The sequence below is a fragment of the Clinocottus analis genome, unplaced genomic scaffold (assembly GCF_023055335.1).
Source record: "Clinocottus analis isolate CAN_PGR_092001 unplaced genomic scaffold, fCliAna1.0.p SCAF_27, whole genome shotgun sequence".
NCBI lineage: Eukaryota > Metazoa > Chordata > Actinopteri > Perciformes > Cottidae > Clinocottus > Clinocottus analis.
The window spans coordinates 2,739,084-2,754,370 of NW_027176009.1; positions in this window are offsets into that span (position 1 = coordinate 2,739,084).

Sequence of the window (15,287 nt, forward strand, 5' to 3'; positions counted from 1 at the left end):
TATCTGACTGAACCTGCAACTTTCTGACATCCCAGGACATCAACAGTTGTTTCTTCAAACAGATACAACTTGATAAAGATATAAGAGGAAACTGCTTTTTCTGTCAATATTGATATACTGAAGCAGCAACAACAATTTGACATAATTGACAAACCGTGTTATTAACATCTTATGACAAATATGTTGGCAAACAGTTGCCAATTTACATGTGTAGACACAGAGCAACATTGTCATCTCAGAGTTGTGTTTGTGTCCAACTATATTAATTCTCTTTTTGTTCAGTTTTAGTCCCAACCAACCTCTGAGCGAAATATCTCTTAAACTGTTGAGTACTATGTTCACCAGCCAACTGTGTCTGTCTGCCATTTGGCGCTGAACAAGTATGTTCAGTGAATTTTTTTTGTTGTGTGTGCAAAATATTAGACCTAATGAGAAATGCAATGAGACACTTCATCGGTTTGAGCATATCTGCGGTCGAGTGGCAAATCTCTGTGGTTTTATTGCTATGAGCGAACTCTGTGGCCTCACATTTCAAATATTGATTCAAGCGGCTTTCATGTCACGTAAGAATACATATCCAATATGGATCATTCAGGTCAGTTGAGAAAAGTCTCAAACATAGAGATGTAGAGACATATCAGATAAAATAACCCGTCATCAGTCATATGCCATGATAATCAATCACATGTTCATTCTGCCATGTCAGTCGTGGTCTAACGGACCATTGTTGATCCGTATGGATCCCTCCTCGTGCAGTTCGGCACGCATGTGAACCGCGGATTAATAACACGGTTTAAGGTCAACCACCACAGTGTGAAATAAAGTTTTACAGACAATCATTTTCCACATTTATGTTATATTTATGTTTGTATGTATTAAAATATGGGATTAGGACCTCGACATTTATGATGTTCTATTCGATGATGTTCTGTTCAGTTACATTATGATGCATTCACGACCTCGGACGGTTATATTTGCTCCTGTTTTGTTTTTTTTGTGCTGATCCGATATGTGATCCGATATGTGATCCAATCTGTGATCCAATCTGTGATCCAATCTGTGATCCAATCTGTGATCCAATCTGTGATACAAACGAGTTGTGAGTTTTGTGATCTGTTGCATCACCATTTGTTACGTATGCTCACATACATTATTTGTTATCGTTGTGAGGGAAGTTAAGTTTCCCTCAATTTTTTAGTTTTTGCTCTAATTTGCACATAATCTTTTGAGATATATTTCAAAATCAAGTGAAATTTGAACGTGTTAAATTTGAGTATTGACCAGGGAGCCAAAGAGTCAGCTGCTGATCATTGATAGTGAGGAAGGAGTCATCGCGTGTCCACCAGTACTACCTCACAACTCATTACTGCTCAGCAATGCAGGGTCAATCCAGTGGATGTGAGAATGGATGGTTCACTGCTTTCCAAGTCTTTTAGGCGTAATTCAGTCAGCGTTCTCTCTCAGGTTGACCTCGGGCAGATTAAGAATTCATGATCTGAAACCAAAGAATTTGTTAGTGTAACCAACAGCACTGGTATGTGAAGGCGGGGAAACAAACGCACCCCACGCATGTTGTACGAGGCAATAACAAAGATTCATATCTCATTTTTATGTTATCGATATAGTATAGAATGAGAGCAGGGTTAAAAAGAATGATGCATCCTTATCTTGATCATTTTACAAATATGTCAAGAGGGGTGAGTAAAACATATTTCTTTCAAATGATCTTCCTTCAAATCTACATCCGCCTTTCCTAAACACACATACATCTGTGTAGCAATATATTCATGTGTTTAAATCCACGTTGACTGGTGTCTGAACAGGTTTTCTGGCAGAAAGCCAAGCAGCCTCAGGGGGGAAGAGAGAACATGAGAAATCTTCCATTTTGCCGTACTTCAGTTGGTGAGTGGCGCGCAATAGCAAACAGAACACAAATTACTGAACGCCTTCTCAATGAATACACGGCTGACGTAAACACACAGCTCTTTACTGGAAATTGTGAGATGTTATTCTCCATGTGATGATTCAGAGAATTATTCATGAAGATACTTATTTTTGATCGCTTTCTGTGTCTCATGACAGCATAATGAGATTCATGGCACATTTCTTTGTTGTGTAACACCTGCAATGCTACTGATGCTGTCCACTTAATACTGATTGTAACAATGATATGTACACCACTGCATGTGCAGACATTAGAGTGGAAGGGTATCCTCTGGTTTTAAAATGACTACATCTCAGGATAATGTCACTTTCTTCCTTGGATTTCTAATTTAAAAAAAATGAAAATAGATGTACAGAACTGTGGATTGTTAATCATACGTTGTGTTTATTCTTAGTTTCTGTTCCATGTTCATAATGTGGTGGCAGAGCAACACATTCCTCTTAACCGGCAGAATTATCTCATCCAGTTTTTTTAGGATGTCACTTTAACGTTTATAGTTTTTAATACATCTGAGTTGTTGCCCATACTGTACCTTGCACTGCGGCTGGATTTTCCCAACGGTACGAAATCACAAGAAGATCCCTAAAAGATCACGAGAAAGTCCTGCTACCTCAAACTTTCTCTTTTTGAAACTTCGAAAGATTTTCAATTGCATGATCGCTAGTCCAGACATGTCCTTAATATCATATACCTGCACCCCTCACAGTAACCATGTTGTTTCAGAGCCTCTCCTCTGATCTTCCCCTCACTGGGGCACAAGGCTTTTCTGACCACAACAAGTCACCGGCGCATTTAGTGCTCTGCAGAGGCGGGGGAGTGCAAACACAGCACCTGGCTCTACGTGAGGGGCATTCATACTCACTTTCTCTCTGGGTTTTTAAAACCATAATGAACCTCACTCTACCGGCTTTCACAGTGTCTGTGCTCGCTCCAATCCACAGGCCTGAACTGCCATCAGGCACATAACAAAAATACTTACTGAAGCCAGTCGGGCGAAGAGCAAAAACGTTTTTTTGTCCTTGAGAAAAAGCCTTTTCTGTCGTTCTTTGCTCTTCTTTCAATTCTGAAATTCTCTAAAGTTCTGATACAACTGATGCGGTTGCAGCATCTACGCTAACTTGTTCAGGAGCCGCCATTGTTGAATTCAGCATTGGTTTTTGTTGTCGTCTCCCACACACCTAAACTGAGCCTGTGGCTTCCAGCAGCTTCTCGCAGGACACGGATTGATCCGTGCTCTGGATTTCTGAACACAATAACACTCGACTTGAAGCCTCAGAAAACAGGTTTTTGCATGATATGTAATCCCACGATTCAGCCGTCACCACTCCACTGCTCTGGCCCTCCGAAAATGCTTTTGGAAGAAAAGCTTTTCTCTGCAGGCCGGTGGCTCTGACCTGCTGGCTGGTCATAGAGAGATTTTCACAAGTCTGATGTAGGAGCCATAGGGCTTATTCTGTTTGTGAGGGAAGTTGACATTTTCTTTTCTTTCTTCTCCTTCAAAAATATGAATAGATTTCTTCCCGGATCCGAATTCATCATTATTCTGTCAGGAGAAATTTCTAACTGTCCTTCTCTTTCTTTCCATGAAGACGTGCATTGATAACTTTTTTTCACAGTCCTCTGCCTCCACAGAAACCTGATGAAATTACACCAAATATCATTTGTCGATGAAGTCATGTCGGTAATGTTTGAACAGAATCAGACTAAAGACTAAAGGTATCATGATTCTTCAAATCCAGGAATTATAAAACATTTAACAAATATCTTATCAGCACAGTCATTTGTTTTATTTCTTCAAAAAAAAAAAGAAGCTGCATGGTACATGACAGATTTGGAATAAAAAATATATATATATTGTATAGCCCACACTCAGTCCATAAAGTACTTCGCTGAACACTGTTTGTCTTTACAGTCTCTAAACCTTCTGCAGCCGCCATACGCTAGTTTTTCTGTCAACAAAGAGTTTATTGTTCAGGTAAATGTTGCCGTCATTTAACTTCAGACGAGCAGAAAGTTCTTCCAGTTTTGTTGCTTCTTCAACTCTGGCAGTGAACATAATGTCTCCGCTGCAGGCTACTGGTAAGCTACGCTGTTCTCAAGTTGGCAAAGGTGGAGAAAGAAAATCTGTGGAGAATCGAGTTCCTGCTTTTGCCTTCAAAAGTCGAAATAAAACGCTTCTGTTCAATTTTGAGTCAAATAGTCACCTCTAAGTTTTTTCTGGTTTGAGAAGAGAGTCCAAAGTAAAGAAAGAGGAAGTCCCTACCAACGTACGGATGCAGATGTATTGTGTTGAATGTATTGTAGTCTCCATACTTCAGTCTACATACTCTGTTGCTGAGGCTCAACAAGGCCATATTGGACATATTGAACTACGGATGAGTCATCCATCTGATTTAATCCAGACTAAACTTTGTTGAACTTTTGACCTGTGTATTTTATACAAAATAAGTAAATCATACCTGGAGCATTCACAGCCAATCATTTCCAGTAGTTCCATACACGGCCCTCTGGAGGAGTTGAAGGAAGGTAGACGGCCCGAAATGAATAAGATTTATAGAGAGATTTAATTCTGGTGTGGAAAGGTACCTCTTGTAATTTAGAAAGTAATGCTTCTGAATGAAAATGTAAAACAGTTTCAGAGCACATTGTAAGCTAACTTATCAAAGCAGGATCCAAATGCATTTAGGAAATAAATTGCTTTTGGTTGTTAAAGCTGCACAAATAAATCACCACCACAAGGAAACAGCGGGTCTCCAATCAAAACTAACTAACTAGCCGTTAGCATATCATGTTTTTCGCTAACTTTTTGGAAAACAATTCTTTTCTTAGTCCTCCGGCAGAAACAAAGCAATATTATTATCTCATTTGGGTTGTTTTTCTGGCCACCTGACAATTAAAAATAATACTTTACAATGCCCTAAATATCATTGTCAAGAAGCAAAGGAAATCAAAAGAAAACTGTATTGATTCTGACTATTAAAACCCTTTTTAATATATTCAAAGACAATTCAAATCCTCCTTAATATATTAAAAGACAAAACAATAATCAACGTTCTTTTCCAGAACAGAAAGTTAGTGAATCAAACCTTTTTTGGACACCTTTATTTATGAGTGTAAATGTACAGTTTTTATTGTGTGTTGCGTTGTCTGAGACAGACTCCAGAATAAATTAAAGTGTTAGTTTTTGGAAAGTGTCTAGTTTTTCCCATCAGGTTTTTAAAGCACTCAAGCCAGGTAAGTTGTGAAGTGGGTTGCAGCACATCAAACAAACAGTTAAGATCGCTGGCCTTGGACGGCGTTGTATCAGGTATGTATGCTGAAAGAGGCTTTCAATGGCATTGTTATCACCATGTATCGTGCTGGAGTAAATAAGTGTTACTAACTGTGTCCGTCATTTGACGGTGAGCAGGTGATTCGGGCTTCATCAGAGTTTTTTCACTGGAAACAGCTGCTGATGCAACACATACGAGAGTAACATAAACAGTGACGTAAAAGCAGAGTAGACCTTTATTTAACTAGCCAGCCAAAAAAATAGACTTGTAGCAAATTCTGTGATCTGTCTGATTTGGTCCTAATTCAGACGAGAGGAATGCCCGTTTTAGTCCTGATGAAAACTGTGTGTAAAGCATGCCCAAACTGCTTCCTTATTTTTGTGTAATACATAAGTGGGTTAATCACTATACTTTTTCATGGTTCATGCTAAACTATTGGTTGAGTTTTTTAAAGCCATGCAATTACTTTGACATCGTAGCCGAGACAGAGCTGGCAGGGTTTTATCAGGACATAGTGCCGTTCTGGGGTTTATAATAGTTCAACTCTTTCACCACCTATACACAGTATGTCATTTTGTATTTCGTTTGCTGTACTGACTATAAATAATTGTGTCTCGCAACTATACAGATACCAATTTCTACTTTTGTGCACCACTGAAAGTATTTTTCATTTTTTTAAACATCCACACTGTGCTTGTCTCGCCTTCTTTTCAGCCGTGACAAGAAATCAATTGGCAACCTGTGATTTTATGAGTTTTATAGGAACATTCTGATTGTCTCTCTCCCTTGTGGAATAGGTGTGGGGCGGGCTGCTTCTGCCTCGGTTAGCGGTGCAAGACAACAGAAATACAAGGTGCAGCATGGCACATGATTACATCTTTCAGTTGGCAATCAAACTATAATAGCATTGGTGTTGAATATGTAGCTTGCCGCTGCAGAATAGGATCCCTGACAGCGTGTTTGTGTGGGTTATAACACCTGTCTCGTAAAGAGTGTCAGACGTGAATTCAGCATTGGTTTTTGCTGTCAGACATTTGGAAACATTCAAGCATAGAGGCAAGTCGGTTAAAAAAGAAAACTGTTACTCGATAAAGATGGCCTTGGGAGGTAAAGAGCCTCTTCGCGGTGGGGAAGCATGTTGGGAGTCAAATAATAGACCAATAAAACACACACAGAGGGGAGAAAGGGGACAGCGAAGCAGAAAGCGCCTATAATGAGCAGCAGATGAAGCAATGACACTAACAACTGGCAAAAACCTTAAAACAAGATCAGCGGCAAGATTCCCAGCAGAACTGAATAAAAAGGAGCAACAGAAGACAGCGCCCACAAATACAACTAATCTGAGTGGCCGCTTCCACCTGAAGGGAAAACATGTTTGTTTATGACAGATGGAGAGCAGCAGGAGCAAACACAGCTAGAACACGGTGAAACAAACACAAAAGCAGTGAAGCATTAATCCCAAATTACACCTGTTCATCATTTGTAACAGTCTGCAATTAAAACAGAGGTTTGCAGGGTTTTCAACTGCCGTTTGGATAATGTCAAAGTTTTTTTCCTTCTTCGCTGAGCATATTTGAGCAATGCATCATTGTCAGTGTCTGTAATGTTAAAGTAATTCATTTCCCCTCGTGCACCATATCTATTTGTTCATATCTGTTCTCTCAAGTAACAAATCAGAATCGCTCTAATGTTGATGAAGAGTTTTTCTTACTCTGCTTTTTCAATGTTTCTTCCTTTTTTTTCCCCCTCGCACAGTTTTGTGTCAGAGGAATATTTCCAAATGAATAGATCAATACACTCTTTGTCATCACTTGTCATGTTACCGATGAGTGAATTTACCCTTAGTATGTCAATGTGCCTGTCAAGCGCTCTAATCCAGCGCTACACATGCAGTTCACAATGATTGGCATTGGCAGATTTGAATTATTGTTTTTTGTACAGTGGTTCACACAGAGGTAAACAGCAGATCCCTTTCATTTCAGTTAGCATCCATCAATGTCGTCGGCTGACATTTCAACTGTTGCTGGCAGATTTGATCAGCTGTAGCTAGCAAGCTAATCAACGCTAACTGTGAATTGGTTGAAAACCACGTCTCTGACTCGGCTGACAAAGTCAGCTGACGCTCTTTTCAATGGTAATAATGTGGCATCCTCTCCAGCTGATGATCCATGCAGAAGGTATCTTAGGGAAGAGCCAGTAAACCAGAGTAGTTAGCACAATGCACCGTTAACGTCATACGGTCTTAGCATCCTGTTTGGATGGTGACGGCCCCTGTGGTTTTCAGTTGGCTGTGTGATTCACCTGTCTGTGTTTCTCTGCAGGTGATTGTTAGAGCAACTAGTGTGTTTGCAGCTGAAAGCCTGCGCCTCGGCTGACCCTCCCCTCTGCTGCTGCTGTAGTTGCTTTCCAGTTTGGTTTGTTTATGTTGCCTTAGCTATATTGCATTAGTTTATCTTTTTGCATCTTTACAACACCCGCCCACACTGTTTTCCACTCATGCAGCACACACAGACTCCCACATTTCACTGAGTAAATGTTTGGTTTAATTTGATAAAATAAAGAGTCTTTTGTTCAACTTTGACATTGTGTGTCTCCCAGCTGCTCGGTCTTGAGTTGCTCAAATAAACGGAAGCTCCTAATGCCTCCGGATTCTTCGGCTATGAGGGCATTGACTTTTTTTTGTTGAAAATATAATAGTTAAAATAAGGGCTGTTCATGTATTCACACTGGGAAGTTGAGTTATGTCAAAACAATTATCCGCTGAATTACAGAAATATCTTTTCCAATGCAAGTCTTGGCAGATAATCTTTGGGACAAATGGCATGTGATGTGAGGGATCTAAGTGGAAATTACATGATTTAACCACTATGCAAATTGACTTCCAAGCCTTGCACTTTAATTATCATATTCATACAGGTGCGTACATTTTTTAAATATTTTATTTAAAGCTAATTTTACCAGGAAAGCCTCATTGAGATTTTAAAAAAAAACTCCTTTATAAGAGTGTGCTGGCCAACACAGCATGCAGTGGCACATATTTACACAAAGTTTTAGACATACAAATAAAACAGCGAGAGAACATGTTTAGAACACAGCATGAGTGAAAGCAAAACTAAAACTCCAGTCATCATGTCCCAGTTCACACAAGTGCAAGTTCATCAGTCAAAAACATCTACAAACAGATGAACCTTCCTCCAACTCTTTCAATCTATTTTTTAAAAGACCTAAAGAGACCAGCTCCAGTAGGCCTAAATCAGTCTGCAGCAAATTCCAAGCCGCAGGAGCAACAAACCTAAAACTCCTTTTTGTCATTTCTAGACAGACGTCGGGGACAGCCAGCAAGAGTCGGCCTTGCGCATCTGTCACAGAGCGAAGACGGTAGCTTCCAGCATTTTTCTGATGAAATAACTTACACAGATAAGATGGAAGTACATTAATAATTGCTTTATAAAATTGCAAAAAACGTGCAATTGTACCTCTGCATTAAACCCATCTTAAGTATTTATGAGCAGTGGGTTTGCAAACAGTGAACTCCTTGCGGTTCACTGTCTCACTCAGTGAACTCCTTGCGGTTCACTGTCTCACTCAAGGGCACTTTGAAATGTGGCCTGTAGGAGCTAGGGATGGGACCACCAGCCGTGTGGTTGAAGGACGACTCGCACCAGCTACGTAGATATGTCATTAGCTCTTGTTTAGCGTACCAGCGGCTTACATTAGGGTCGATAAAGCAAACTGTCCAATCTCTCGCTGGTTGCTAGAAACTAACATTGTTGCATTGTGGATACCAGCTGGAGTGCGATGTTGCAAGACAATTACAGCAAAACATTTCCCCCATGGCTTCCAATATACAAACATTCAAACCAACCTGTTCCATTTTAGCATCTCCGATGCTTCAGCGCAGGCTCTCTGATAGCAAGATATCAAGTTTCTTCTGAGGCCTCGCCTGGCCGTGTTACATAACGACAGCTGCCATCTCAGTCAAGCGGAGCAGGTACCAACCGTCTGTTGTCTTTGCATTAATTAATTGTACTAAATGTCAGTAGCTGCTGGCGAGGGTGCTGGCGAGTAAAGGCGGCCATCATTAAACAGGTCATGATTTTGATAAGGGCAATTAGCCCACAAGCTGCTGCAGAAAATCAATGGGCAAAGGAAGAGGCTGCCTCCCAGAAATTCCCAGGACTGAGTCTGCCAGCAATGGGAGAGGAGGCAAGGACACCACAACAAGACTCATCGGGTGATCCTTGAGGCGCCATCATATCCCAGCAAGCATTAAGAAGTAAGACGAGGGTGAATTAAACCACGTAACGCTGAACAGGAAATGATTTGTCATAAAACTGTTGATGGATGATTAAAGTCAGAGGCGGAAACAGGACCTTTTTCACTCTGTTGGGTTAAATTTATGTGAAAGCCCAGTTTTCATACAACTTCAATCAGTAGTGCAGATTTGTTTGTACCAAATCATCTAGCACTATCAGAGGCCATTATTCAAACACAATAAAACCCTGCAAAGCTAAATGTCAAAGCATTATCGATTCATTTCTATAATAACAACAATTTCCAGGAGAGACTTGATGTCTCAATAAAAGGCTTTCCTGCTCCTATCCTTTGTATATTCATCTCCATTCCTCTGATTATGTGCCCGCTGGCAGGTTTGGTTCACATGTATATGAGTGATGCCGTGGGCAGATGACGCATCCTGTGGTAATGAAATACTCTGCAGCTGACAAATGGCAGTCCTCACTGCTCAGACTTTATTAGGTTTAGCTCTTTTTAAATGTCTCTTTAGTGGCTTTGAAAAGACTTAACTATCAGCTGTGAAACGCACACAGCACAGACAATGTTGAGGAGCATCACTTCTCAAGGTGGTGACAGGCTGTCGCTGTCGGGGGAAAACCTCATCTCTCGATGCTATTTTTTCTGGACCAGGTAAACCAGCTGTTATTGATATATGGTTTAAATTTGACTGTGACCTTTAGAGTCTCCCACACAAAGGCCAGAGTATCGACATGCTGCTTCAGACATGTGAATCTGTCAGCTATACTGCGACAGGATATACAGTATTAACAAAAATGATGGAAAAGATTGAGTTAGCCATGTTGCTGTAGATGCCACAGGCCAGACAGCGATCAAGAACAGTCGGTTAACAAAGTAGTGACCTTTTGAACTTTATTCAGCCGACATTTGTCACATTGTGGGAAATATACTTTTGGTTAATCATTGGTTTCCATACATTGCCATCGTAAGCATTCCTCATTTAAACCACACCGATAACTCTACTAATAATTTTAGAGATGCCCTGTTCATACTTTCCACTCCGATACTCTGAAAGTACAAATAATCAAATTACACATCGTAGGATTATCATCATGTACGTAAAGGCCTATTGCAGCTTTTCTGCTGGTGTCCAGTACCTTGACTGTTTTAACTATTGATATTTTGCGCGAACACTCATTTTGAGACTTAATCCATAGATTAGTTATTGGTCCCTGATTTTAGGATGGTGCCCCGTTATTAATATATGTTAACTTCAAAAAATGTATACTATTGATGTTCATAATTATATTATTTTTCATAATTAAATGTTCATACATGTTGATAACCAAACCCACTCCTGCCAGTTCCCAACAAAATCAGCCGTGAAACCATTTTCTTATTCAACTTTAAACAAAACGTGTGTATTTAAAAAAAAAAAACCAGCTAAGGTTCCCACACAAGTTCATAGAAATGACTATATAATTATCCTGTGGTTTATGTCCTACCTTGATGCTTTATTCATCAACGTACGCCTGTGTGGTTGTGCCTTTTTGTAAATAACGCACTTTTGACCAAAGTCTAGCAATTTTACACCAACAAGCCATGAAAGCAAATCCAGAGTGTCCAAACAAAATCTAGCACAACGTTGTAACATCAACACGCGAGTGCTGTTCTCAGAAGAATTTCCATTGAAAAAATGCGATTCAAAACAAGGGGCTCAAAGAGAGTAGAGGAGGTTTAATCACTCATATGACCAGTTTGTGATTTGTAATCTGTTTCAACGGGACCTCAAGGGATTTTATTTTCTATGATTTTGTGTTGAATGATGAAGTGTGGGCACATGAATATAGGAGCTATTTGTGAACCTGCTATCATTGTGGCTGCTTCCACAACACAATGTGTGTCTCAAAGCTTTAAGGAGATAACATCTCGGTTTTGGCAGGAACTTGTGCAACTTCTTCCGGTAGTTGTATGACCGGAGGGTTTCCTGCCAATCCGGGGAAACAAACTGATGACCTTAAACTGGCTTTACAACTCGGCATGACTTTAAATCCGAAAAGAAGCCCTTGATTCTTTATTTTAAAGGGGCTGACACCAAACCCTGACTTTTTCTCTTGATACTTTGGATCCAGTAAACAGCACTTAACACCATTACAAGTTCACTGGAAATATCTCAATCTCTATGATTGGTTAGTCATCTGCAGGGACGAACATATATACATTCATCCATGATTCGCCACCAACCTGCATTTCAAACCATAAAATGTTCTATGAAGTATCTACCCTTCCTATTACACACTGAGGGATGTGGAAGAAGTGACTCACCGATGCTCCCAGTATCTGCAGCTGGCCAGTAAGCAACAGTGTGAGAGACTGGCTACACTGGGCTGCGCTCAGACTCCCATTAGCTTCCCCGAGGGGCTGCTCCTCTGCATCACCAGGTGTTCTTTGCCAATGTGCCTGCTGAAACAAAGACTGTAAACCGCCACGAAGCAATACTTACACAATCAGCATGGTAATTGATTGTGTTAATCTCCTCTTCCAGGCCTCAACTAATTGTTTGAAAAACAACAACGCCGTCTAAAAATGTGTGGCAGTCAACGCAGGAAAAGGCTTTGACAACAATCACTGAATACTAGAGTATTGTTTGGCTGTCTGCTTTGAGCTGTACAATATGTAGAAAAGAAAACTCAAAATATTTATAAAAAAAAGAAGTCACATATAAAGTTTAGTAGACCTTGTGCACACATCTTAACAAATATGAGTCCATGAAATTCAGGTAAAGTTTGACGAATGAGCAAAAAGCTGTGATTTGTGTTCAGGCAATTTAGAGGAAAGAACGCACTGTTATTCCTCCAGAGTTACCGCGTGGGAAAAGTCGTACTGCTTTTCTTTGCTGCTCTCCGTTCCATTGTCAAAGCATCTATTAAAACCACACGGCAGTCTGTGTACAGCTGTGGGAGGATCGGTTCTCTCTCAATCTCAGCTCTCTGCTAACGCTAGGAGCAAGCGCTAATCAGAAAGAAAAAAAAATCTCCCATTGGGAGTGAAGAATGAAACACAATGGATCAAGTGGCATTCGGATATTGCAAAGGCCAAAGCAGCATGATGAAATTATTTCTGAAAATGCGATATCTACTCATCTTTATACGAAAAACAGAAGAGAGTAGAAAGAGAGGTATGTGTGTATGTGTGTGTGTGTGTGTGAGGGGTGGCGGGGATGCAGCACAGACCCGGCAGTGTTTCACTATAATGCCTGAATACACACTTCGGGGTTCGGGTCGCACTAAACAACTGTGTGTTTGTGGCCCTATTACCACAACCAATAAATCACCATTAATTCAAATAATACTTGATTTGCTCTCAGTGTTTGAGGTGCTGAACCACGGCACAATGTTTTCTATCATATTACAAAGTGGTAACCTATTGTTTTAAATTTGATCGTCAAAGTCTGTGCATGGAGTTCAGGGTGGATGGATTAACAAACCATCCGACTGTAACACAGTAGACTGATCTAACCAATAGTCAACCTTGTGTTTTCTAAGCATGAACACAATCCTTCCCTATTCTCAACTACGTATTACTAGAACCACGACAATGAAGGTCCCCCAACCCTCACGCTGATTCTGACCCAAACAATAGGATTTCCTTTTATCTTTAAAAAGGCACCGAGAAACAATGTTGTCCAGCTGATAAGGGTGTCAGATTAAGAAAAGTCTTCTATGTCCTTCTGGGCACATACAAGACCTTTACATGTCTGATAGTGACAAAAGGTGCTATTACTATTCAGCACCAACATGTGCTACTCTTTGATAACAAGATGCAAATTAGAAGTTATTTCGCAAAATACTAATAGTTTTCTCGCTAAGGAGCTTCCATTATCTGAGCCCAAAATCAAGAGTACTGAAAAAAAGGATTTTGATTATTTACGGGGTTAAAAACTAGCAAGGAATTTCCCTTAGCTGCAGTAGCATTCATCACTAAAGAGCATTGTTTTGCTCCTTGTTCATTGGTTTTCTGGAGCACAACTTTACTATTTTAAACAGAGATCAGCTGGTGAGCGCAGTGGGGCATTTAGGGTACTTCAGGAGTTGGTCGAGACCAGAAAAGCGAGTGAACATTAGACGTATGTTGATCAAGTGGACAAATAACAAATACATGATAATGTTTCTCCGTATTTGCTGGATGAGCAAATGAGCGACTGTTTGCTCACGTTTGACACGTCAATGTTAAAGGCGATGTTGTGCGAAAGTGATGTTCACAAGATGTTTCTGTGACTAAAAACTAATTTGTGTGTGAGTCCCCCTGAAACGTAATTAATTAGAAGTGTAATGTAGTACAAGTACCTCCAAGTGGGTCTTAAGTACTTGAGTTAATGTGAGCAAGTATGCTGCTGTGGAAACAGCACATGAATGCAACAAATCTTCTCGGCTCTTTTCAGACAGCAGGGGGGAAAGTTAATTGTTGAAAGTGGAGATCAGGTGCAGACTCTGGAAGCAGGCACAGGTGTGCACAGTTTGCACATCAATGGAGGAAATTTAATTTGATCTTTTCACCGATGAGTGCGATGACTTAGTCGTTCATTCCAATTCATGTTTGCTTTGTCCGTGTGGAGTTGTACATCTAATTCCTCTCGTTAATGCTGATATTATGGTCTATTAAAGTACTACGGCTGTATTGATGTAGCCTACTGATGTAATTTCTTTGTTTACGAGAATGTGATAGAATTTCATTTGTATGCATACCTTCTTTCAAGGGTAGAGATGAAACCAGTCAGCGCTGCCTTTGACTGAAGAGAGAATAAATGGTTTCAAAAGGAATCTGTTGAATGCTTTTCCTTCTGTGCTCATCAATTAAGTTAAGTCCAGTGCTTTCTTCTTCAACATTTCTCTTTTCAGTTATTAGAATTGTCAAATCCGTCTTCTGCTTATTGGTAAACTTGGAATGAAAGTTCAGCTGGTATATATTGAATGCCTTTTCAATTCCCTACTTCACTGATTTTCCTAACGAACCAGAGTCAAGGAAGTAAAACAGCACTAATAGAATTATGCTAAATAAGCACGGCAAAATGAAATAAAACACAAAAACAGTTTAATAAATCCAATTCCAGCCAAGATAACACAGACAGTCAAGTAAAAAAATAAATAAAAATACAAATAATGTATACAAAAAATAGATTGTATCTATTGAAGCGAAGATTTTGGTGCAAAAATAATACTAAAGACAAAAGAAAAGAGTGGCCTAATGAAACACGTGCACACAGTTGTGAAACAAACAAGTCTTCACCAACGCACTCAGTCAGTCACGCTGAGAGGAAAACACTCCTGTTCATCAATGCAAATGTCTATTTTCACTCCGACATTCATGATCATAACAATACGTGCATTCCATCACGTACGTACACACACACACACACACGCACACACACACAGTCAGTGATAGGGCTCAGCTGCTCTCCTTCACTCACTCAGTCAATTACTTTTGTTTTATGACGGACAGACTGTAATCTCTCCCCAATCAAATATCGCTGTGGGCCTCGTCGAGAGAAGATACGTCCACACTACTAAAATCTCCCCGGTTCATCCATGTTTATTTGTTTTTTGTTTACAACTAATAAAGTTATTTTTCGCCATCGCCTACACCAAACAACATTAAAAAAAAAGTTATTTTTCAGCTTCTTCCACCACTTTTGCGCTGTTGTTTTTAACCCTCTAATGCCTGGATCCACGTCGCTGCAACTCAAACAGAACAGAATATCTCGCTCGGGGGAAGCCTTGCAATATTAAGTACTCTTTGTGAATGTGCCTGTGACTCTC